The sequence below is a fragment of the Lepidochelys kempii genome, chromosome 19 (genome assembly GCF_965140285.1).
Source record: "Lepidochelys kempii isolate rLepKem1 chromosome 19, rLepKem1.hap1, whole genome shotgun sequence".
Taxonomy (NCBI): domain Eukaryota; kingdom Metazoa; phylum Chordata; order Testudines; family Cheloniidae; genus Lepidochelys; species Lepidochelys kempii.
This window is the reverse complement of record NC_136398.1, coordinates 16,225,968-16,251,865: the sequence shown is the minus strand read 5'-3', so window position 1 is coordinate 16,251,865 and position 25,898 is coordinate 16,225,968. Positions and strand designations below refer to the sequence as shown.

General features: G+C 42.9%; 1 protein-coding gene across 4 annotated transcripts in view; it reads right to left on the bottom strand.

Annotated features, from left to right (window-relative positions):
• HIVEP3 (HIVEP zinc finger 3) overlaps nt 1–23,863 on the bottom strand; it is a 493,156-nt gene extending 469,293 nt beyond the window's left edge. For 2 of the 4 annotated variants that reach the window (XM_078849452.1, XM_078849453.1), the window contains exons 1-2: nt 23,806–23,863; nt 16,014–16,145 (exon numbers count right to left, since the gene is read on the bottom strand). The gene's annotated coding sequence lies outside the window, so the exon portion shown is untranslated. Of the gene's footprint in view, nt 1–16,013; nt 16,146–17,488; nt 17,624–23,805 lie in introns of all 4 variants that reach the window. The other 2 variants (XM_073317990.2, XM_078849451.1) reach the window with 2 other exon arrangements.
• Nucleotides 23,864–25,898: the final 2,035 nt, after the last annotated feature.

Sequence of the window (25,898 nt, the reverse complement as noted above, 5' to 3'; positions counted from 1 at the left end):
CAGTGTTTCACCACCCCCTAGTGAAAACGTTTTTCCTAATATCCAACCTAAATCTCCCCCACTGCAACTTGAGACCATTACTCCTTGTTCTGTCATCTACCACCACTGAGAACAGTCTAGAGCCATCCTCTTTGGAACCCCCTTTCAGGTAGTTGAAAGCAGCTATCAAATCCCCCCTCATTCTTCTCTTCCGTAGACTAAACATCCCCAGTTCCCTCAGCCTCTCCTCATAACTCATATGTTCCAGTCCCCTAATCATTTTTCTTGCCCTTCGCTGGACTCTCTCCAATTTCTCCACATCCTTCTTGTAGTGTGGGGCCCAAAACTAGAGACAGTACTCCAGATGAGGCCTCACCAGTGACGAATAGAGGGGAACGATCACGTACCTCGATCTGATGGCAATGCCCCTACTTATACAGCCCAAAATGCCACTGGCCTTCTTGGCAACAAGGGCACACTGTTGACTCATATCCAGCTTCTCGTCCACTGTAACCCCTAGGTCCTTTTCTGCAGAACTGCTGCCTAGCCATTCAGTCCCTAGTCTGTAGCGGTGCATTGGATTCTTCCGTCCTAAGTGCAGGACTCTGCACTTGTCCTTGTTGAACCTCATCAGATTTCTTTTCGCCCAATCCTCCAATTTGTCTGGCTCCCTCTGTATCCTATCCCTACCCTCCAGCGTATCTACTTCTCCTCCCAGTTTAGTGTCATCTGCAAACTTGCTGAGAGTGCAATCCACACCATCCTTCAGATCATTTATGAAGATATTGAACAAAACCGGCCCCAGGACCGACCCTTGGGGCACTCCACTTGATACCGGCTGCCAACTAGACAGGGAGCCACTGATCACTACCCGTTGAGCCCGACAATCTAGCCAGCTTTCTATCCACCTTATAGTCCATTCATCCAGCCCATACTTCTTTAACTTGCTTGCAAGAATACTGTGGGAGACCGTGTCAAAAGCTTTGCTAAAGTCAAGGAACAACACGTCTACTGCTTTCCCTTCATTCACAGAACCAGTTATCTCATCATAGAAGGCAATTAGATTAGTAAGGCATGACGTGTCCTTGGTGAATCCATGCTGACTGTTCCCGATCACTTTCCTCTCCTCTAAGTGCTTCAGAATTGATTCCTTGAGGACCTGCTCCATGATTTTTCCAGGGACTGAGGTGAGGCTGACTGGCCTGTTGTTCCCAGGATCCTCCTTCTTCCATTTTTTAAAGATGGGCACTACATTAGCCTTTTTCCATCAATGGGTGATATTCCTTCAATGGGTGATATTTTGTTTTTAAAATATTGATAATATCTAAGAAAAGAGACACTGGAATTTCACCTGAGAATTGCAGGACTCTGACTTATTCATGTTCTGAAGTACTTGACTATATATTTAAAAAACGACATTAAAAGAATAGTAAGGTTGCAAAGTCAGTTACTCAAAACTTGGGAAAAGCCACAAGTAAAACTGTCTGTGCAATCTTAATTCAGCCTCTTTGTTCATGTGCATTATGTTACAGGCTGTAATTACATGATCACGTACTACTTTCTTCCCAGGATCCTGCCTCATTCAGTTCAGAACAGAGGTGGTGTTCTCTCCCAGTGCTCTAAAAAACCCACCTCCATGAAGAGCGTGGCTCCCAGCGCTGGGGCACTGTCCACACTGGCGCTTTACAGCGCTGAAACTTGCTGCGCTCAGGGGGGTGTTTTCTCACACCCCCGAACAAGGAAGTTGCAGCACTGTGAAGTGCCAGTGTAGACAAGCCCTTAGTTTAGGCTCCTGAGGAGCTCCCCAGCTCTGGATCATCTTTTCCCCTCAGGAGTTCCTCTCACCTGACAATGAGCACTCCTAAGGCTTTTTTTTAGGCCCATCTGCTCCATACTTAATTAAGGTTCCAGAGTAGCAGCCATGTTAGTCTGTATTCGCAAAAAGAAAAGGAGTACTTGTGGCACCTTAGAGACTAACAAATTTATTTGAGCATAAGCTTTCATGAGCTACAGCTCACTTCATCAGATGCATTCAGAATGCATCCGATGAAGTGAGCTGTAGCTCACGAAAGCTTATGCTCAAATAAATGTTAGTCTCTAAGATACTTAATTAGAATCATAGAATATCAGGGTTGGAAGGGACCTCAGGAGATCATCTAGTCCAACCCCCTGCTCAAAGCAGGGCCAATCCCCAATTTTTGCCCCAGATCCCTAAATGGCCCCCTCAAGGATTGAACTCACAAACCTGGGTTTAGCGGGCCAATGCTCAAACCACTAAGCTATCCCTCCCCCAAATTAATTGCCTCCCACTTATTTAGACAGTATTCAACTGCCTAACTATTCAGCTGCCTTAGCCATGAGAGCATCCTTTCTCTTCCAGCAATCCCTGATGTTTTTACTACATGCCTTCCGACTTCTGCCACAAATAGGCAGATGTCCCACAGACAACAGCCTCCTTTACTACACCACCCTGATAAACATCACATGCAAATTGAGGCTGGTAGCTTCCCCCTAGAGGCTTAAAAACAAGGTAATTTTTTTTAAAAACCACCCAACACGTTTAAAAAAAAATCTTGTGATCTCATTTAATGCTGTCAGTCTCATGATTTTGGTAGGGTTTGACTCATGCTGTTCAAATGCTTCGGGGGGAAATACTTATGCAACCACCTTTAAGATGAAGGTTAGCAGATAAAGGAGAACACTGTTTATTCAAGGTGGAGTAATGGAGGCATATGGTTTTACTGGCAAGGGACACCAAGGGAACTCCTACTCGTTACAGCGAACATCCTGAGTTCTTTATCATCCATAAAGAGCAGATTTCAGAGTAGCAACCGTGTTAGTCTGTATCCACAAAAAGAACAGGAGGGCTTGTGACACCTTAGAGACAAACAAATTTATTAGAGCATAAGCTTTCATGGGCTTATGCTTTAATAAATTTGTTAGTCTCTAAGGTGGCACAAGTACTCCTGTTCTTCATAAAGAGCAGAGATTTCCTCTGTTTTTAAGGTCACATCTGATAGGTGTCTACAGAGTAGATAGCTGTGTGCAACTTAGTTTATTTCTCTCAGAAGGCTGAAGAGTTGAGTGCCACAGCCGGAGTCGGATACACGGTTTAACGTGACTCTAGTTATTTCTATTGTGATGCCTCAAGCGCTAATCCAATACCGAAATAATCATTATACATGGCACATACTTGAATGTTATAACTAGCAGGCTCATTACCTTAAGATTATGTTAAGTGTTTGACATCATCACAAATGAGACAGTTCAGAGTTGTGGTTTCCAGTCCATCCATGACTTTGTCCCATTGTATTTAGTGTACAAGGAAGCTGAGCCTACTTTGCTAGCCTGTAATATCTAGGCACAGAGCAGTAAAGTCTGAATGGAAAATTTAAATGTGGTTCTACTCTGAAGAGACATTCTGTACAAATATCATTATGGGGTTTCATGTTTATTCCTCAATTACTCCAGATCAAATCCCCTCAATTTACAAGTAAAAAGATTGCTTTGTTTTTCTTACTTCCAACCTTGCACAGTCGGACTGGGAGCTGAAAATTAACCTGGCTTTTTTTTCTGGCATATACATCACCAACAATGAAGATTCTGCAGCTGGAATTTGGTTAATGGTTCATGAGCCAAAAACAGAACCCAGCTTCCACTCCCAAGGAAGTGCTAGTTCTTCAGGGCCAACAGGAGCAAAGGTCAGTAGACTGAGAGCAGTGTTAATGAAACTCATAATATTTCTGCAAGTCTCAGAATTTTGGAGTGTTACTTGCCTTTCTCTCTCTCTCTCTCTCTCTCTCTCTCACACACACAAAGATCTTGGCTGCAGAGAATTTTAGGCTCAGCCAGAAATGATGTTGCAGTTCTGGTCTCAGCCAATAGAGGACGCAAGCATTGGACTGCAGTTCAGGTGGCCCCCAGCAGAGGCCACTGCAGCACTTGCTGCCTGCCACCTGTTGGCTTTCCAGTTCTGTGCTACCTATGCAGAGAGGGGAAACAACTGCCTGTAGGGTAGATGGAGCCTGCAGCAGAGAGACTCTCTGTGCAATCCTTTCAAGTGCCATATAGACCCATCTAGTGCTGCACTGGGGAGGAACAAAAGTAAGCCATAAGGTGAAGGAGGAACGAGGGATCTCAGGACTTCCAATCTAACTATAATGTCCCACCTTCTCCACTGCCCCTAGGATTCATAGATTCCAAGGTCAGAAGGGACCATTGTGATCATCTAGTCTGATCTCCTGTACAACAGTCTGAGAACGTCTCCAAAATAATTCATAGAAGAGATCTTTTAGAAAAACATCCTATTGTGGTTTAAAAATGGTCAGTGATGGAGAATCCATCACGACCCTTGGTAAATTGTTCCAATGGTTAATTACTTTCACTGTTAAAAACGGGTTTCAGAGTAGCAGCCGTGTTAATCTGTATCCGCAAAAAGAAAAGGAGGACTTGTGGCCCCTTAGAGGCTAACAAATTTATTTGAGCATAAGCTTTTGTGAGCTACAACTCACTTCATCAGACGCACTGAATGCTCATGCTCAAATAAATTTATTAGTCTCTAAGGTGCCACAAGTACTCTTTCTTTTTACTGTTAAAAACGTATGCCTTACTGCCAGTCTGAATTTGTTTAGCTTCATCTTTCAGGAACTGGATTGTGTTATACCTTTCTGTGCTGAAGAGCCCACTATCAAATATTTGTTCCCCATGTAGGTACCTATCGACTGTAGTCAAGTTACCCCTTAACCTTCTCTTTGTTAAGTGAATTAGACTGAGCTCCTTAAGTCTATCACTGTAAGGCATGTTTTCTAGTCCTTTAATTGTTCTTGTGGCTCTTATCTGAACCCTCTCCAATTTCATCCTTCTTGAATTGTGGACACCAGAACAAGACGTGGGATTCCTGCAGCGATTGCACCAGTGCCAAATACAGAGGTAAAATACCCTCTCTCTACTCCTACTTGAGATTTTCCTGTTTAGGCATCCAAGAATCACCTTTTGGCCACAGTATCGCACCAGGAATGTGTGTTCAGCTGATTATCCACCACAATCCCCAAATCTTTTTCAGAGTCACTGCATCTCATAAAGAAAAGGAGGACTTGTGGCACCTTAGAGACTAACCAATTTATTAGAGCATAAGCTTTCGTGAGCTACAGCTCACTTCTTCAGATGCATATCGTGGAAACTGCAGCAGGCTTTATATATACACAGAGAATATGAAACAATACCTATTCCCACCCCACTGTCCTGCTGGTAATAGCTTATCTAAAGTGATTTCCAGCACAAATCCAGGTTTTCTCACCCTCCACCCCCCCACACAAATTCACTCTCCTGCTGGTGATAGCCCATCCAAAGTGATAACTCTTTACACAATGTGCATGACAATTAAGCTGGGCTATTTCCTGCATAAATCCAGGTTCTCACATCCCCCCCACCCCCATACACACACAAACTCACTCTCCTGCTGGTAATAGCTCATCCAAACTGACCACTCTTCAAGTTAAAATCCAAGTTAAACCAGAACATCTGGGGGGGGGGGGTAGGAAAAAACAAGAGGAAACAGGCTACCTTGCATAATGACTTAGCCACTCCAAGTCTCTATTTAAGCCTAAATTAATAGTATCCAATTTGCAAATGAATTCCAATTCAGCAGTTTCTCGCTGGAGTCTGGATTTGAAGTTTTTTTGTTTTAAGATAGCGACCTTCATGTCTGTGATCGCGTGACCAGAGAGATTGAAGTGTTCTCCGACTGGTTTATGAATGTTATAATTCTTGACATCTGATTTGTGTCCATTTATTCTTTTACGTAGAGACTGTCCAGTTTGACCATGATAGAGTTCCCCATCCTGTAATTATTGCCTACATTCTGCCTACACTCTTTTTGTTTCTACATATATATATTTACATTTAGCCATTTTAAAACACACATGGTTTGCTTGCGCTAAGTTTACCAAGTGATCCAGTTTGCTCTGTGTTAGTGATCCGTACTCTTAATTATTTACCATTCCCCCAATTTTCTTGTCACCTGCAAATTTTATCAGTGATGATTTTATGTTTTCTTCTACATCATTGTTAGCATAAGGCCAACAACAGATCCCTGGGGGACTTCACTAGAAACACACCTACAGTGTGATAATTCCCTGTTTAGAAATACATTTTGAGACTTATCAGTTAGCCAGGTTTTATTCATTTAACGTATGCCATGTTAATTTTATATCGTTCTAGATTTTTAATCAAAATGTTGTGTGGTACCAACACTATTACCTTCATCAACCAAACTTGTAATTTTGCTGTGAAACCAAAGTCCCGCTGCGCCTATATACTAACAAGGAGTGCCTTAAAAGACATAAAATAAATAATGATTGCCACCTCTCCAACTTTTACAGTTTACTAAACAGATACATCAGGTAGTTCAATTTAATGTCTACTCAGAGTGTAACAGTTTAATGCAATTTGAAATTTACCCACAGCAGGTTAACTATAAAAAATACAATTTATGTTAATGACCTATTCTAATCAGGGCAGTTTCTAAACAAGTTCTGACTTTAGCTACTCACTTTCCTATCAACACTATTTATTAATGATGCTGGATTGCAGCTCAAACAGCAGGGAAACTATTCTCTTAATTCAAACAGCAAGTAGTATTTTAAAAGACATAAATCATTCAGGATTTCCCTAAATTAATGTCTTTGCTGCTTCTTTAGTGCAGTTCAGATTACCTCCGCCAAAGTCCTGCTTTAAGCAATATGGTTTCTTTCTGGCGAGAGAGTTTTAGTTTCTAACAAAGCTATTTACTGAAGACATGCAAACCTAGCACTCATCCTCATTCTACCATCTTTATAACCTTGCCAAATTACCAATCAGCAACTAGACAAAAGAGACACAAGCACTAATTTATAGTGTGGCATCAAACAAGTTCTTCCACTATCTAACTGACAAGCTCTGATTTTTTGCAGTGTCGTTGCAGATGGGTTGGTCCCAGGATATGGGAGAGACAAGATGGGTGACATATCTTTTATTTCTGTTGGTCCACTAAAAGATATCACCTCACCCACCTTGTTTCTCTCAAGTTATGATTTAATGCCTCTGTGACAGTGCTAACCAAGTAAAGTATAAGGTCAGAGAAAGAAAGCAAACAGGAAATCACCAAACCACCAAAAAAACCCTGTTTAGGAAAATACACCGTACATGCTACCAGAGACGCAATTTATCCTGGTTAGGGTTTTACTTTTTCTTCTACCCTTTTTGTTTTAGAAAAAGTTTTTGTAAAATTTTAGAGCAGGAGAGCACAGGAAAGGACTGCTCCATTTTTGGCAAAGCTCAAGTATGCTTCAAGTTTTATTCATGTTACTAATCTAAGATGCTTGATGCTGTATCATTCTCTCTATTCCCTCCTCTATGGTCCCTAAATTCCACTAGAATTTGGGGAGGACATAGTAATCTTCATTGCTGTCAACTCTCATGATTTTATCACAAGTCTCATGAAATTTGCTTGTGCTTCTTAAAACCCCAGCCCCTGGATTTGTGATTACATGAGAATCTCAGCTTTAATTATCAAAAGTTTGTCAAAAAAAGGACTGAAAACATGATCCCCAAAGGCTTACTGACTAGAAGGCAAATAAAAAGAACTTCACATACATTATTTTTGAAGTCTCAGGATTTTTAATCCAATCTCATGATTTGGGGACCTGACTTGTGTTTTTTGCACACCTAGGGTTGGCAATACTGAACTTTTTTGTTTAAAGATGTCTTAAGTATGTTAACTCTACTGCTGAAGAGCGTGTAGCACTACAGAAAAATCATGCATGCTCCCTACTCTGGGATTATGGGTTTGCACAGTGGCCAATGCAGTGGTTGATTCTTGGTACTGGCTCAACCCCACCACCACCACACTGATGTGCTGTGTTTTCTGGCCTGCCCTCCCTGCACAGTAGAAACACAGCACACTGCTGCAGGTAAGGCCTTTATGCCCATAAGAGAGGGTGCAGCCTTTGGTACCCTCTGTAGTATGATACTACAGCATCATGAAGCTTTGCTTGGATAGTTATTGTCCCCGTGCCCTGTTGGGAGGAAGATGGGCCAGTGTGGTCCCCAGCACAGACATAAAGGATCCTCTTGCTTGTTTTACACCTCATATTTGTAGGAAATTAATCACAGACTGCTTGATCTAGTCTTTGCTATATAGCAAAGCAGCTACTTTGCAGCCATATGTTGAAAGCTATATTCCAAAATGGCAATGAAGTTGCTGCACCTTGATGTGGTACCTTCATCTCTCTTAGTTCCAGTGCATTACTATTTTATAATTTATTATTTACCTATCTTCAGAGTGTCTTCATGTTATGCATTCTGCAGGCAGCTTTGAAGAGACGGTCCTTATCTCAGAGTTTACAATTTGAGCATTACTACTGAAATATACTCCAAGTCCTGGGCTCTTTTCAAAATTCCAGGCAAAAGGAAATACTTACGTCAGAGGGGGACTTAAGTATTTATGAACATTTTACCCATAGCAATTAAAATATGTATGATTTTCTGCCTCAGTCTAAGGCACTAATCATGCAACCGGATCCATGCAGGGGAATTTTGCTCTGAGGTGCAAGGGTCTGCCAGGGCAGATCAGCATACAGAATTGAGGTCTAAATGTGTGTAGCTAGTAATTCATTATATTGGAGGTATAGAGTGCCACTAAAAATATATATATCTGTATGCATCCCTACATACCTGAAAGAATACAACAATCTGAATCAAATTTATGACAGAGAGATTAACAGTTTGTTATATCCCACAGGAATTACCTTACTGCATCAGACCCATGGTCCATCTATTTCACTATCCTGTCTCTAACAGCAACCAGTGCCAGACGCTTCAGATGAACGGGCAAAAAGCTCACATAAGGCAGTTGTGGGATAGTCTGCCCCCCCACATTTGATATCCTCCTAATTTCTAATGTTTAGAGATTGCATTAAATCCTGAAGAGGATTAATCTCTTCAAAATGTGTTCGGATTAACTATTATACCTCTGGATGCTCTTCATAGAATCTCAGGGTTGGAAGGGACCTCAGGAGGTCATCTAATCCAACTCCCTGCCCAAAGCAGGGCCAATCCCCAATTTTTGCCCCAGATCCCTAAATGGCCCCCTCAGGGATTGAGCTCACAACCCTGGGTTTAACAGGCCAATGCTCAAACCACCAAGCTATCCCTCCCCCTTATCTATAACTGCCCAATTGAATTTTGAATCTTGCTAGGTTTTTAGCCTCAACAACATAATATGGCCATGAATCCCACAGTATAATTAAACTGTTTGTGGAAAAGTCTTCCCTTTGATCAGTTTTGCATTTGCCACCTTCTAATTTCATAGAACGTCTGCTTGTTCTTGTGTTATGAGACAGGAAGACCAGAAGCTTCCAATCTCCCTTCTCTAGATGATTCATTATTTGACATATTTTTATCATGTCCCCTCTTATTTGTCTCTAAAGTAAATGCTGGCACAATCTTAATTAGCTGGAGCACGGATGTCACAACTGTTTTCAGTGTATTTTAAGTGAATTACAGAACCTTTGTGTGTTCTGAAATAGCTTTGCCAGCAAAGTTACAAATTGTACTAACGATCCTTATTTAACAGTTTCTAAAATGTAGCATTCGTAGTCTGTGGGTTAGCATGGAAGAAGCCATTAAAACCGATAACATTTTAAGCAACTATGAAGTATGGCAATTGCTCTAAACTGAGTTATTCAGAGATTATAACAGCTATTAATAAAATATGCCACCTGTGATTTATAAAATGAGCGCATGGTTTTTTCCCCGGGAGTTTCCAGCAACACATCAAATTTTTTTTTTCCCACTAGGTATGTTATGTTTTCACACAGTTATATCCTTGGTTTATACAGGCAACTCTGCTTAAGAAAGAGAATGATTTTCCATGTTCGGAAAAGAGAGAAGTGCCTGAGGACTTTTAAACATTACTGGAAGTCCCCATCATCTTAAAATATATATATATATATATATATCAATGCAGCAATTACCACATCCTTATTAATTACAATGAGTATCTTTCTTTAAAAAAAGTGTGACTTCAGTAACTGAATAGTATTAAGTTAGTACCCCTGGACACACTTAATGCTCATGGGCAGCCACAGTGCAAGTTTTACCCACAGTGTCCTCTCCAAATTCATTTCAGACCTGCCCAACAGGGATCACCTCCAGAGGTGAAAGGGGAGCTCAGACTCTATGGTGCCTTCAATCCTGGGCCTTTCAACTGACAGTGCCAACAGCTGCAATGATTTTTTGCAACATGGGCATCTGCCCATCAGAAACTGGGTAGAGGCCACCAACTCCTCTCACATCGGTCACCAAAGACCCACCAGAGGAGAGTAAATTTCATTCACTACTGACATAGGCCAAATTTGGCCAGAGATCTAGAAATGAACAGCTCCGTCTCACTCAGCAATCCACCAAGCCCGTCAGGTCTTCTCTAAAGATTACAGAGAAGGGTCCATGTGACCTCCTGTCTGGAATGAAAGAGGTGTCTGTGGAGCTACTTTATATTCCTTCCCTGCCCATCTCTGCGAAAGGAGGGAAAATAAGGAAAAGGCCTGAGGGAGGATGAAGAGCAAGGAGAGCAGGTAAGTAAGATTATTTCTCTTGGCTCTGTTGGTTAAACAGCACCTGGGTACTTCTAAGGGGAAGGCCTCTGAAAGTATCTTGGGGGGGCACAAGAGTTCCACATAAACTGGTGGGATGGGGAGAACTGTGATGGGATGTTGGAGGGGCAGCTGGCATTTGCAGAGGAGAGACCCCTAAAAAGAGAAACAGTCCTCACATGCAGCGGCAGTGGCTTAGCTCACTTTAGAGGGAAGTCGTCACGTCTAACCACCACTCACGCCGCCCTGAGCTGAACAGAAGAAGGTGGAGCTAGCTCTTCAGGGAATGAGGATTGGCATCATGCAGGCTCCCTAAAGAAGAAAAGGTGCAAACGCAGCAGGGAAACTAGGATTGCAATACTTGAAAGCTCAAACATACCTCCCCTCTTGGGATAAATTATATTACCTAAAAGAGTTACGTGCACGCATCTAAAAGGGACAGTATCACATAACTTCCACCTTCGATAGAAGGAGCTGAGCGCACATCAAGCAAAGGGTACACCTCAAGTGGCATTTAAATGAAATCTGAATAAAGGCAGAGGCCCAATTTTGCAATAATTTGTCATTAGAGCTTCCATGGAAGCCCATGGGAGTATATCGTGCAGGGTGATAGCAGGATGAGGCTTAATTACATGAAATAACTCCTTTGCCAGTGCAGTTATTTTATATCTATATTGCAATAAAATATATATTAAAGTGAACACGATTTTAAACCTTAAAATGATACTAAAATTAGATGCAGTACATTCTTCATGGAGAAAGAGTTCTTATATCAAATGCTGCAAATAATTTGGGCCTGACTAACAGTACCAGATCAGAATACTCTGTTCACCCATACCAGCAATGGCATTTTCTACCCACATTGCTCTACACACAGTGCAGGACAGTGAAAAATTCAGGCCCTTACAGTACAGGTATACCCTGAAAGCGTTGAAAAGTCTAGAGGACACTTTTGCCAGGAAGTAGGTTTTGCAAAAACCATTCAGAATGATCTTCCTGGTACTAAAAGTACTCAACAACTTTTGCCTTATGTTCTGCCTGCAAGTATATCATAGTAAAAAAGTACAGAATCTTCCCCTCAATGGCTGCCAAACTGCTTAACTACAATGACAAGGACATTTTATAATCTATAAACCAGCAAGTGAATACCAAGGCGAGAGACTGGTTCTGGAAGGAACTTCACGCTCCCTGGAATGGACTATAAACCCCAGTCGTCAGAGATGGAAAAAGGCCACCTGGCACTTGAATCCTAAATCTAATTTTAGGCAATCTCATGCTATTTATAGACCAGCATTCAGTGCCATTGCTATTTACTCTCATTTCTTCTTGTTTTATCCTCTTCTATTTCTTATTGCTTTTTAGTTTCCCTTTTTTTCTTATTCTCAATGACATTTTATTTTCTTAACTCCCTTTTAATATAGAGCACTATCCACCCACACTCTGCTCATGGCCTTTCATTAAATTATTTTAATTTTAAAAAGTTTTTTTAAAAATAGCACTTACCAGGAGAGAACACTGAGATTACGGTTTAATCATAACAGCGTTTCTGTAAAATATTTACTTTGAAAGAATTAGCACTCAGCTTGTATTGCTACCAGGGTTACAACTGACACTACAATCAAGGTCCCCTACCCGTAAGCCAAAAGCATTTTGTCCTCATGTCCTGGTGCTTAAGTACTACATCCTCAACACTTTTATCATAGTGGGAATTTGTTACAGATCATGCCTACATGCTGCATTGACATTCCAGAGGCCAAAGGAGTATTGGCAACATCAGTTTCATAACTTTACATTGCATTTGGTCATAAAAGTCAACATCAATTGGCATTTTTACGCTTTTTCCACTAGGTTTCAGAAGATTGAGCCTCTCTTTTTAATAAAAAAATCTTAATTATATAAAGTCTAAGTTCTACATAAAATATTGCCCAGAGTCATTATGAGACAAAGAAAGATCTGAATGGGGGCATTTCAGTAGCAAACACGTCTTCAAAAAGGCAGCTTCCTGATTTGATTTGTCTTTGTAAAAGACAGGATAGATTTTCTCTAGCCAAGAGTTCAGCAGAGCATAATCAATCGGACTGCTGGCAGACTCACCATTTCTTACAGCTCGTCGTTTTCTTGTCTAACTGATTTGGCCAAAAAAGTTTATTTCTAAATTCAGAAAGACAAATTATAATTTAAATTTGATAGTCTGGAATATTGACTAACTTCTTTCCCCGCCCTCACCTTTCAGCCGTTCATAGTGACGGCATGTTGCCAAAGCACTGAAAGCATCCATCCAGCTTTTCTGAGAGCAATCGTTTCTCTGAAGAACTCAACACGGTAAGAGGACATTGGACAACCACACAGCACTTCCTAGCCTGCATCATGACTTTGTATTTTGACTGCAGGCCTTTAGAGCAGAGAGATTTCTGAAAAGGCAAACATGTTGTACAAAAACTAGCAGAACTTTTGTAAATGGAGACTATAGCAAGAGAGTTTATGTTGTTGTAACTCTTCTTTTTAACACAACAACCTTGTGGTTTTGTTGAATATCAATTTTAGTAACACTTAGCTCTAACATAGCGCTTTTTCTCCTTAAACATCAAAAGCATTTCCAAAAGAAGGTAAGCATCATTTCACCATTTTACAGATGTGAAAAATAAGGCACAGAGAAAAAGTGAAGTCTCTTGCCCAAATCATACAGCTGGTCAGTAGCAGAGCCAGGAAAGGTCCCCTGCCTCCCACTCCAGTGCCCTGCCTCCTGGAAATTGTGTCTTTTAAATTTAAAACAGGATTATTAGTGGGAGATTTTAAATATTTCCCTGCACTATTGGAAAGCCAAAAAACACGGTGCTAATGCAGTTACCAGGAAGTGATATTGCCTAAACAAACATGAAACTAGCCAGTCTCATTTCACTGGCCAAGTTCAGTGGCATGCATGATGTACGCAGAGCAAATGGCAAGTTTTAATATGCTCTTTTTAATCAATCATCATTTCTCATCGAAGGGGCCATTACAAACAAGTAAGGGGCACGTATTTCAGCAGTCTTCCTTGACATGACAGAGTGCATGCTGAGCAATGATAACACTACATGAGATGGGCTACAAAGTATATGGGCAATGGGAGAACATCAGGTGGCCATACAGAATGGGAATGTGTTATAGCTACAATATATTTTCATATTGGAAGCCCTTGGGGGCAGGGATTATCTTGAAAGCACCAATTATACTGCCAGCACTTCATAAATAACACAATAGGATGAAATGGAATTTTGGAAGGGAATTAGACCAATATTTCCCAAACAGTAGGTGGAAGGCCCAGTGTGGAGGGAGGGCTCCCATCCTGTGGGGAAGGGCCCAGCTCCAAGCATTGTGACCTGGCACATAGAGTGACCCTCTATCATGATAGTGAGTGACTGGGCCAAACCAGAGTGGTCTGCAACTCTGCCCACCAGGTCGCAGTGCCACTCACTCAAACTTGGTCTGACCACTCCAACTCATCATGACAGAAGGGTGGCTGGGCCAAATCTGAGTGGCGCTGCAACCCCACACGCCAAGTTGCAACATACGGGGCAGGGAGCTGGGCCTACTGCTGCAGAACAGGGGCTGCTGCTGTTGGGTGAGTGCAGGGCTCGGCTCTCCTACCACCCCGGGCTTCCCTGTCAAACTGAGTCAGAATTAGGGTTGTGATGTCAGGGCGGATGGTGCTGCTGTAGGTGGTTGTTGGCCCCTGGGTAGGGTGAAGAAGAGGCGGTGGCAGAGGAGAAGGATGATGGCCTATAATGTTAATCCCCCATGAATTTGGACCCTGGGTAGCTCGCAAAAAGAGACTAAATGCAGTTGGTGGGTTGTCTTAATAAAATGATTGGAAACCAGTGAATTGGACCACCATTGCATTTGCTTGTCTTTGCTGCCATCAGCTCTATTATACTCCTCAACCCCCACCATTGTATCCAAGGTTCAAGAACAATTTTATAATATTTTATATAAATATGCATTTTCAAACACAGACACCACCCTCTGGTGATGTAAAGTTTTATGCTAGCAAGTTGATTTATTACAGCGTCACTCCCAAGCAACATTATAGTTGAGGTGGATATCACTTTTTACAAGTCTCTCTGATTCAGAAGATACCACTACATCCAAATGCAAATGATTCATCCTTCTAAAAAGGTTATTTAAGGTGAGGGATGTTGTTTCTATACCTCCAGTAGGAAATAGGTGAAATATCAAATGTAATACTTATAGATATTAAGTGCTTAACTATATACTGTGTTAACACATCATTCATGTCTAGAAACCTTTTAAGATGGGTGGTACCCTCTTTTACATAAGTCCTGTTTTATTTTCTCTGAAAATCAGGCCAAATTCATAATGTCTAGTATTACTAATATGGTATTATTGTGAAGTAAAGAATAAAACACACATCAGTTTTTGCATACCCCACTTTTTTTAAAAGAAAAGTTTCTGTCCGTAAGCAGACCACACAGTGCTTCCACCTCCTCCACACACAAAGCCACTGCCCCTAGTCAGAGAAAGGATTTGCACAAGAAGCTCTGGCAAGACACTCTAGCTGCCATCATCTGGAAGAGAAATTGGGATGATCTTCAGTTTATTTTAATTAGCATTGGCTTATAGTGCTTCTGTCCTCCAGGCCAGGAGCACAAACTTTGCCAGACAAAGAACCATACTGACAACTCAGCAGGAGCCCAGGAAATTCACCCACTTTGTTTGGAAGTTGAGGGAAACGCTCACATCAATGCTTACATTTGATCTAAGAAGGGGTATTCTATGCTATAAACAATAGTTGTCACAATTTCCAAAATATCCCTTTGCCCTGAAAATGAGGGCAGCAAGAGGTTATGGAATTTCATGGGTCCATTTGGCATCCTGCTGGGTGACCATTCTAGGTGAGTACAAGCTTACTAGAATTTAGATAGAAGTGCAGTAGCTACCATGCCCAGAACAACATAAATGTTTGAAAAGTCTTGAATTAGATGCTTTAAATTTTCTTGACAGAAATCAGAGTTTTTATTTATTTGAGTAGCAGCCATGTTAGTCTGTATTCGCAAAAAGAAAAGGAGTACTTGTGGCACCTTAGAGACTAACCAATTTATTTGAGCATAAGCTTTCGTGAGCACAGCTCACTTCATCGAATGCATCTGATGAATTGAGCAGTAGCTCACGAAAGCTTATGCTCAAATAAATTGGTTAGTCTCTAAGGTGCCACAAGTACTCCTTTTCTATTTATTTGGTTTTCCTCGTTAACTGCATTAGATGAAAGACTGAGCTACAGCAGTATAAGAAATAGCATGCTACATAGTGTTCACAGATGAGACAAATGAAAAACTTGAACTCCATAATCAGCAGAAGCAGGGACTGAAGTTTTAATAAGATTGGAACGACTGGGTTCTAGAGAACCTGTTGTACTACTACTGATGCTGTGTCTTCACTCAGTCGTTCAGAGCGTCGCTGGATAAAAACCTGAGTCAGTCTCTGAGGTGGGAAGTTGGTAGTTACGCAGGCAGCAGCACATTCTCAGCCAAGCTGTGGCTGCAAAAAACAAAAACAGAGACTTGTTCAGCTTCCCAGCCAGAGACAGTATTCAATAAAGATACAATGCAAACAAAATCTACCTCTTAGGAGACTAACTAGGGAGCCTCTTACTTCTATGTTAGCAAGATACATCCAACCCATATCAGTGGTGACTAGAAGTCATCATGACTGACAGCTATTCATTGGCCAACATGGAACAGGTCTGATAGGTCACAGTCCAGGTCCTAGTTGACAGGAGTTCACTTTACACCACAAGTGACACCTTTGTTGTCTGAGCAGAGACAAAGGAACAAGCGGGTCATACCATGGAGACTATAAGCACTAAAATCACAGATGTGTAAAAAAAGCTGCTTAACTTTGGAGCACACTTCCTATTAAAAATATTTCTTTTCAGGTAGGCTTTTAATTCTGGCTTTAAACTTTCTCAGTATAAGGGAAATGGCAAAAAAAAAAATCCATTTGCTCAAGTCTCAATCTCTATGTAGCTTTTCTTTCATAGGAAAACCTAAAGACCAACAGATTATTATACGAGAGGAAAACCCGGATTCTTTCTATATTGCTGCAACATGTGCTGAGAATAAATACTTAAGTAACCTCAGCATTTATTCTTCAACTGCTGGCTGCTGACCTACCAGGAAATATATGCATAGCTGAAGTAAGTATGGAAGAAAACTTTCTACAAAGATAATTTACTGAATTGTGATAATAATTTCACTTTCCCAGCTTCCTGAAATGAGTCTGAGATTCCAAACAAGGAGAGCAATATCTCAGGGGAAGCGGAGGAAGAAGTGGAACTGAACACACACGATTCTTTTTATTCATTCACACACTAAGATGCCTTTGTAAAAGGAGAGTTGAGATTATATATAGACAAACACTTATGCAGAGGACAGCAGAGCATGGCTATAACAACTCTGAAAGTGTTTAAAAGTTAAGCTAATTTGAACAAACAGACATGATGAAAATTATACTCCAGGATTTCCTTTCTGTTTGAACCATGAAAAGTTATATCCAACAACAAACAAGCACTTTAGCTAAAGGAGTATCTCTGGAGCTCCTCTTTCCTGGCTAGAAGTTTGGATGTAGGAGAAACCATCCCTGACACACTCTTCCAAACTGCAAGTGATGCAAGGGCAAGAATATTGCATTCACTTTGCTATAACAAAGCCCTGTCCCCAAACCTGCACATACTCTTGCTCAAGTACAGCACATGCATGATTTGGCACATTGGAGGACAGCACACGTCTCAGCCATGTACCCTAGCACAAAGCCACATACTCTTTTGCTGCAAGGGGGATTGACCCAAGAGTAAGACTCAACTGTGAAGAACAAGTTCTCACCGCAAACTGAAACGAAGGTGCTAAATCAGCATATCTAAATTGGGTCCATCAGCCTCCAAGTTTTCTTTCTGGTTTTGCTCTAGCCACAAGAGGGTGAAACTGCCGCAAGATACTCTATCCTCTTCATTTACATATCTGCTGAAAGGGATCATAATTTACAAGCCTTCCAGTCATACAACAGAACAAGTTCTCAGACTAGTCAAAATCTGAAACACTTATGAATGCTTCCAGGTTGACTCCATGAGGAGTCTTTTCTCAGTATTACATATTACAGAATGATGCTCCATGGATTAAGAGGAGTTAAAAGCCCTTAACATCTTGAATGTTGGTGCACAGCCATGAAGCTCATCATATCCTTCAAGAATCCCCCCAAAGAACAAACCTATACATAAAATGCAAGTACTCCTAAACTCAGGATCTGTGGGGCAACACAGTCCAAAAGGCATCATGTTTCTCCCACTGGAAAAAGGCACATTGTGTCAATCCCCAGATTATTTGAGCTGCATGAATAAGTTTCAGAAGGGCCATCTCAGCCAGAAGCCTGGTGAACCTGACATGTGATTAAGAATGGGGCTAGTCAGGGAAAGGGGATGGGGAGAAAAAAGGAGTACTTGTGGCATCCTAGAGACTAACAAATTTATTTGAGCATTAAACAAACGGATGGGATGGGGAGAGAAACCTTTTCAGTATCAGGAGGAGGACTTCAGAATTCCTGGTGTGGTAGTCAATGGTACAAACTCAGCAGGGTTGGGCATGGATGAAAAACCAAGTAAAAGCAAGAGTACTACAGGAAGCAGTGTTAGTGATTCAGAACACTTCACACATTCCTAACACCAGAGTCAGAACTGAGCCAGTGCATCAATATGCAGTTCGGAGGCCCTAAAGTAAGAAGGTGATTATCTTCCACAGGCCACATAAACCCAGGAAGATTTGTGATCGTTAGGGATCCCTTTTTTATCTCCAGTAATTACATTTCATCTCAATTCACCACGCAGTTTCAATTAGATATGGTTTTCTAAATGGTCTGTACTGAAATGCTACGAGCTGTTAAACAGCTGCCACCTTTCACCCTCTAGGGAAGTGAAGTGTGTGTGGTTTTTATATATATATATATATATATGTTTCAGAGCAGCAGCCGTGTTAGTCTGTATTCGCAAAAAGAAAAAGGAGTACTTGTGGCACCTTAGAGACTAACCAATTTATTTGAGCATAAGCTTTTCGTGAGCTACAGCTCACTTTAAACTACATTGGGACTAAAACTCTTACAAAAGTAAAATATTTAACATTAAATGGGATTCTTACGAAGCATGTTTTATTTCCTCCCTACAGTTCAATTTTAATGGTAATTTTAAATAACTATATATAACAAATGGAAAAAACACTATTTATGGAACATTAATGTTGTATAGTTAAATATTCAGAAGTCAAAAACCTGGAAGTTAAAAGCTTGAATAACCTTAAATCCCATGCATGAAAGAGTTATGTACATGAAGTACAAATTTCTACATTTACTTACGAAATTACATGCATTTTTCACATAATACAATTATTTCTAGGCTTGGCTATGTATTTAGCTAAAATAAGATGTGATTAGGTAATTAAAAAAAGACAACAGAAATCATGTTACTGGCACTGTTTCGGATTATTAAAAGCGAAAGCATTTTTAAAATCTAGTTTAATTCTCACTGTTCATGTTTCATTTACTTTTTATATTTATCTCAGCTTGGAGAATTAAAATCAATCAATTCAGTTTCACTTTTGTTTATTCTGGTTTTAAAACTGGAGTTGTTCTTTAAATTGTGGGAACTTATATACTGGTCTTAGATTTAAAAAAGAAATACAACTTTGACTTTACAAATATTAAAATAGCAGACAAGCTAAAGTTGATAGTGGCCAAGTTGAATTTTACTGTGTCCCAAATTCAGAGAAGTAAAGTTGGTGCAATTTTTTCAGCCCACCATAGACCTCACAACAACAACAAAAGTGTACTCCACACGCAATATGCCGTTTTCAAATTCTCCTTACTATGTCAAATCAAACACACACACCCACAAGTAGCAGCTCTCTTGCTCATTTGACAACTACGTCTCTGCCAAGTTTCACTCTGAACTTCAGTTCCTCATATTCTTGACATATCCCTGGGTTGTTGTTTTTTTAAAAGTATAAACTAGAGTTTGTTTTCAAAAAGTAGAGGAAAATTAACATTCTTATCCCCTTCTCTCAAAAATAACTGATGAGGCTGTTCCAGCCCCCGCACACACACACAGGAAAACACACCCCACTACACAAATGCCTTTGGGTAGAAGACTCAAAGACTTTGGAAATTTCTGAGCACGAACAATCGGGGAGATGATCACGGGGACTGTTCAAACTTCACGACATCCAAGGAACATAAAGCCTACTCACTGTAGGCAAGTGGGAAGCTTGCTAAGGTGAGTGAGAATCTGAGCCTCTGTTAGGAAAAAAAAATCCCCCACTGATTTTAGCCGTAATGCTTGTGAAGACCTTCTAAATATGGATTGAGCATAAATTGATTCCTCAGTCTGCAGATAGCCCCAGTGGCTCTGCTGCTGCTGCTCATAGCTTTGCCAAACACCAGCAGAGTGAAAAAAAACACCACTGCTCTGGTCAGTTTTTCTTCTGCTATTCAGATCCTTGTGGGCATCAGTGAAACAGATTCCTGAAAGGAATCTACTTGAGAATTGTCAACATCAAAAAAGCTAGGTACTGAAGTTATTCACAGGAGGAAAGGATCCAATTCACAGAGGCTGAGGGAAGGGCATTTTAGTAGTAGAGGCCTCTACCACTCCCAGAAGTCAGGAAGCTCTAGGCCAGGAGGAAGACTGAACAATCCCTTTTTGCTGCCTGGAGGCTGCAAAACAGCCAGGAGAAAGTTATTTTTCCCTTGTGGAGGCTAATATGAAATATGATGAAGCCCCAAACTGGTTCCAGGAAGAGCCCCCAGTAAAATTCTCAGCCCCAAGGTGTTGTTCTCTGGATCCTGCTAACCCAAACTTTCCATTTTATATCTACTTCTGGCTATTAAGTTTAGTCTTCTCACTAGGAGGCGTCTGGAAAATTTTCAGACCCTGAGGGCTTTAATGGCTATCACCGATCCTTGCGGTAATAAATAAAAATCTAAAGGAATGCTGGCTTTTCAAGAACCATGGCATATGAAATCCATTTTTTAAAAAGATTAATAGCATAACTCAACATCACACTTCATATGAACATTTTGGGGACATTAAAACCAAGATGAGAATCAGATAAAAATAGTAGGCTGAAGAAATTACATTTTAACTATTTTAATTTTATATGTTTTTTATGCCTGGTTATAAGTCTTTCCATTTCCTGGATAAATACAAATTACCTCCAAGTTGTCCTGTTTTCCAGTCAATGAAGTAAACTAAACATTTTTCCTAAATGCCATAACTTGAATTTAAATTAGAAAAACAGCACAAATTACTTTGCTGTACACATGGTTTAATGCTTCACTTCAGGAAAAGTACAATTCCTGAAAAACATTTGCTTTATGGATTTCTCTGGCAAACTGCCTCTAAAACAAAGTAGCATGTTTCTAAGATACCCAGAAAAGGTATTAATTTCAACACATTTATTTCTTACAGAGAGGTTAACTTCTGATTGCATTTTACTCTCTAGTGCACTATAAGTTTACCCTTTTCACTGCATGTTAATCTTTAACAGGCATTTATATAGAAATGACTGTATTTAAATATGCTTAGTCTGGTACAGAGAAAATGTATTCTCTTCACAAGTCTTTAACACAGTCTTTTCAATTAGTTCAACTAGCCTATTTTGGGGTCTACAGAGACATAACATAGGTTGGCTGGAACTTTATCTTCAACTTGCTATTTTAATTGGCATAAAACTCCTTTAATTTTGAACGAACTGTTCAAACTGATAGCTTATTAAGCTGCTAGCACGATAAAATTTAGGAATTCTTGTGGTCTGAAACCTGTTCAAAGAAGAACTTAGTTAAAATCATCATATTATGTTAGTCTGGAATATAAATTTGCAGTGGCACCATAACCACAACAGTAACTACTTGGGAGCAGGATGGGGAGGAGAATCGGGAGTTTGGTTGTTTTTTCAAAGGAATGGTCACAGCTATAACCTAGTAACATTGCAACAACTGTCATGGGATAAAAAGAGGGACAAGGTGGGTGATTATTGGACCATATTCCCTTGGTGAAAGAAACAAGCTTTCGAGCTGCACAGAGCTCTTGGCCTGAAGAACAGTGTGGCTCAAAAGCTGGGCTCTTTCACCAACAGGAGATGGTCCAACAAAAGATATTGCCTCACCAACACTGCCTCTCCAAACCCTGGGACCAGCACGGCTACGACAACACTACAAACCCGGATTAAAAAGTGAGTCTAACAGCCTTTCACAGTAATTATCTGTAAGTAAAGTGAGTTAGGAGTCTATTCTATATTCATTTCTCATATAACACCACTCTTGGTAAATAGCTTTTTCTATAGTAAAAGTACTATAATCACAGAACTGCTCTTGTAATAGAAACACCATCATTACAGCAGCAGTATGAGAATGAATTAGGTAATATTAAAGATTCCGTGTTAGAACAAACACTGCTTTTTGAGCTGATCTCTACTCCGCCTCATGGAGAGATAAAGGTGCTAATTAAGAGCACTAGAAGAGGCTACCTCACCTTAAGACTGACAACAGAGATCAGAGCAAAGACTACAAAATAACTGGAGGCCAGTAGAGAAAGAGACTGTGTAAAAACCAGGGAAATTGTGAGATCTTTATAAGACTACAAATACAGACCTAGGAAAGTTTGTAATGAGTCATTTCAGATCTCAGTAACTTAAAGCAACACAGGCTGACCACCCTGTACAAAAAGTGCAAAGAAAACCACAAAAAATATGATAATACAAGTCATTTGTGCAGCTTAAAAAAAAGGATACGGGCACAACATTTCTCTCTTCAGGGCTATATTTTATGAAAATTGTCAAATGATGCCCCATTGTTTAACTTTATTTCCATCTCATTGTTCATTTTCCCTTTTTGCAGGTTAAGTAAGCTCTGATGCTCTATAAGCCTAAGTGACAATTTATGACAAAATCTGGGGCAACTTCAATAGCCTCGGCAAGACAGCATTAAACGGAAAGACCTTTTTTACTGGCTGATGTTTGTAGCTCCGTACGTGCACCAATGCATACACCGAAGTTTGCAGAGATCAGACCTGAACCAGGGCCGAGAAGAGTGAACGCACCAACTGAAACCATAGCTCTCCCTGACTGGTGCAACTTTACACAGCAACAGAAGGGCGCCAGTCTGTCCAGAGCTCGTTTCACGGACAGCGGTGCAGGGGTCGGGCCCCGGGGGGGTGGGCAAGGGGAGAGAAGTCACGGGCGGGGACATGCCGCAGGCTAGACGGGAAGCTCTGGCGATCCTGGCAGATTCAGAGGGCGGAGCCTTAAGATGGCCAGGAAAAGGGGAGACCCCCAAGGAAACCTGAGCTGCACTGGAGGCGGGGTGGGAGTTGGGGAAGCAGCACCTGAACTCAAGAGCAAGAGAACAGACCCCTTCACGTGGGGAAACGGAGCACCCGGGCGGCGGGGGACTGGGAACTCCGGGGGGGAGCAGGAGTCCCCCGGACTGGACGGGGGCTGGCTACCCTGAAAAGCACTGGAGATGAAGGGGCAAGAGCCCCTGGCCGCAGAGGGGCTGGGCACCCCAGGGCGGGGGGGCAGTGGGGGCTGGGCACCCCGGGCCGGAGGAGCGGGGGCCCCTGTCTGAAGGAGGCAGTGGGGGCTGGGCACCCCGGGCCGGGGGGGCAGTGGGGGCTGGGCGGAGGAGCGGGGGCCCCTGTCTGAAGGAGGCAGTGGGGGCTGGGCACCCCGGGCCGGGGGGGCAGTGGGGGCTGGGCACCCCGGGCCGGGGGGGCGGGGGCCCCTGTCTGAAGGAGGCAGTGGGGGCTGGGCACCCCGGGCCGGGGGGGCAGTGGGGGCTGGGCGGAGGAGCGGGGGCCCCTGTCTGAAGGAGGCAGTGGGGGCTGGGCACCCCGGGCCGGGGGGGCAGTGGGGGCTGGGCACCCCGGGCCGGGGGGGCGGGGGCCCCTGTCTGAAGGAGGCAGTGGGGGCTGGGCACTCCGGGCCGGGGGGGCAGTGGGGGCTGGGCACCCCGGGCCGGGGGGGCGGGGGCCCCTGTCTGAAGGAGGCAGTGGGGGCTGGGCACCCCGGGCCGGGGGGGCAGTGGGGGCTGGGCACCCCGGGCCGGGGGGGCGGGGGCCCCTGTCTGAAGGAGGCAGTGGGGGCTGGGCCCTACCCCTTACCTGGCCCGTGCCGGGGGTGGTGTTCAGGGGCCTCCGCGCGGTGCTGGGGGGGGGAGGGAGGGGGCGGTGCCGCTACTGCAACGGCCACGCGCGTGTGAGCAGCAGAGAGACTGACACGGGCCGGGACACGCCCCCTGGCGCCGGGGACACGCCCCCTGGCGCCGGGCCCCGCCCCCCCGGCAGGCTGTGTGGGAGGCCTTCCATGCCAGCCTGAGGTGGCAGCCAGGTCTGCTGGTGGGGGCTCAGGGTGCCCAGTCTCCCATGGGTGGGGGGTTCTTGTGCGCGGCACCCTCCTGGGGGACCAGGACCCCCTGAGCTGGGGTCAGGGCGACACCCCTGAGCGCAGGGGCTGGGGATGTGCCCTGCACTACTCTGCCCCCACTGAGCACCCGCCAGACCTGGGCAGGGGCTGCCTCCCCAGCCCTTATGTTTCCTAGGCCAGCTGGGAATACTGCAGAGGGGTGCCAGCTGCCTAACCAGGCAAACCCAAAGACCCTGGCCCTGCCCCTTCTTTGAGGCCACGCCCCTATCCCACCCCTCTTCTGAGGCCCCGCTTCCGCTCACTCCATCCCCCTCCCTCTGTCACTTGCTCGCCCCCACTCTCTTTCCCCAGGCAGGGGGTTGCGCTGCAGGATGCGGGCTCTGGGAGGGAGTTTGGGTGCAGGCTCTAGGCTGGGGAAGGGTTGGGGGTGCAGCTGCTGGAAGGGAATCAGAATTACAGATTTTAAGGTCAGAAGGGACTATTATGATCGTCTAGTCTGACCTCCTGCACAACACAGGCCACAGAATTTCACTCACCCACTCCTGTAACAAACCCCTAACCTATGTCTGAGCTACTGAAGTCCAGTAGCACCCCGGGGCGGGGGGGCAGTGGGGGCTGGGCACCCCGGTTTAAAGACTTCAAGGTGCAGAGAATCCTCCAGCAAGTGACCCGTACCCCACATTGCAGAGGGAGGTAAAAAACCCCCAGGGCCTCTGCCAATCTGCCCTGGAGGAAAATTTCTTCCCGACCCCATATATGGTGATCAGCTAAACCCTGAGCATGTGGGCAAGACTCACCAGCCAGACACCCAGGAAAGATTTCTCTGTCGTAACTCAGATCCCACCCCATCTAACATCCTATCACAGGCCATTGGGCCTATTTACCACTAGTCAAAGATCAATTAAATGCCAAAATCATGTTATCCCATCATACCATCTCCTCCATAAACTTATCAAGCTTAATCTTGAAGCCAGATAGGTCTTTTGCCCCCACTGTTTCCCTTGGAAGGCTGTTCCAGAACTTCACTCCTCTGATGGTTAAAAACTTTAGTCTAATTTCAAGTCTAAACTTCCTGATGGCCAGTTTGTATTCATTTGTTCTTGTGTCCACATTGGTACTGAACTTAAATAATTCTTCTCCCTCAGAGGTATTTATCCCTCTGATATATTTATAGATAGCAGTCATATCGCCTCTCAGCTTTCTTTTGGTTAGACTAAACAAGACAAGCTCTTTGTGTCTCCTTTCATAAGATAGGTTTTCCATTCCTTAGATTATCCTAGTAGCCCTTCTCTGTAGCTGTTCCAGTTGAATTCATCCTCCTTAAACCTGGGAGACCAGAACTGCACATAATATTCTAGATGAGGTCTCCCCAGTGTCTTGTATAACTGTACTAACACCTCCTTATCTCTACTGGAAATACCTCACCTGATTCATCCCAAGACCACATTAGCTTTTTTCACAACCATATCACTTTGGCGGCTCATAGTCATCCTGTGATCAACCAATACTCCGAGGTCCTTCTCCTCCTCTGTTACTTCCAAGTGATGCATCCCCAGTTTGTAACTAAAATTCTTGTTATTAATCCCTAAATGCATGACCTTACACTTCTCACTATTACTATTACTCCACTTTACAAGGTCATCCAGATCTTCCTGTATGATATCCCGGTCCTTCTCTGTATTGGCAATACCTCCCAGCTTTGTGTCATTCACAAACTTTATTAGCACATTCCTGCTTTTTGTGCTGAGGTCAGTAATAAAAAGATTAAATAAGATTAGTCCCCAAACCGATCCCTGAGGAACAACACTAGTAACCTTCTTCCAGCCTGGCA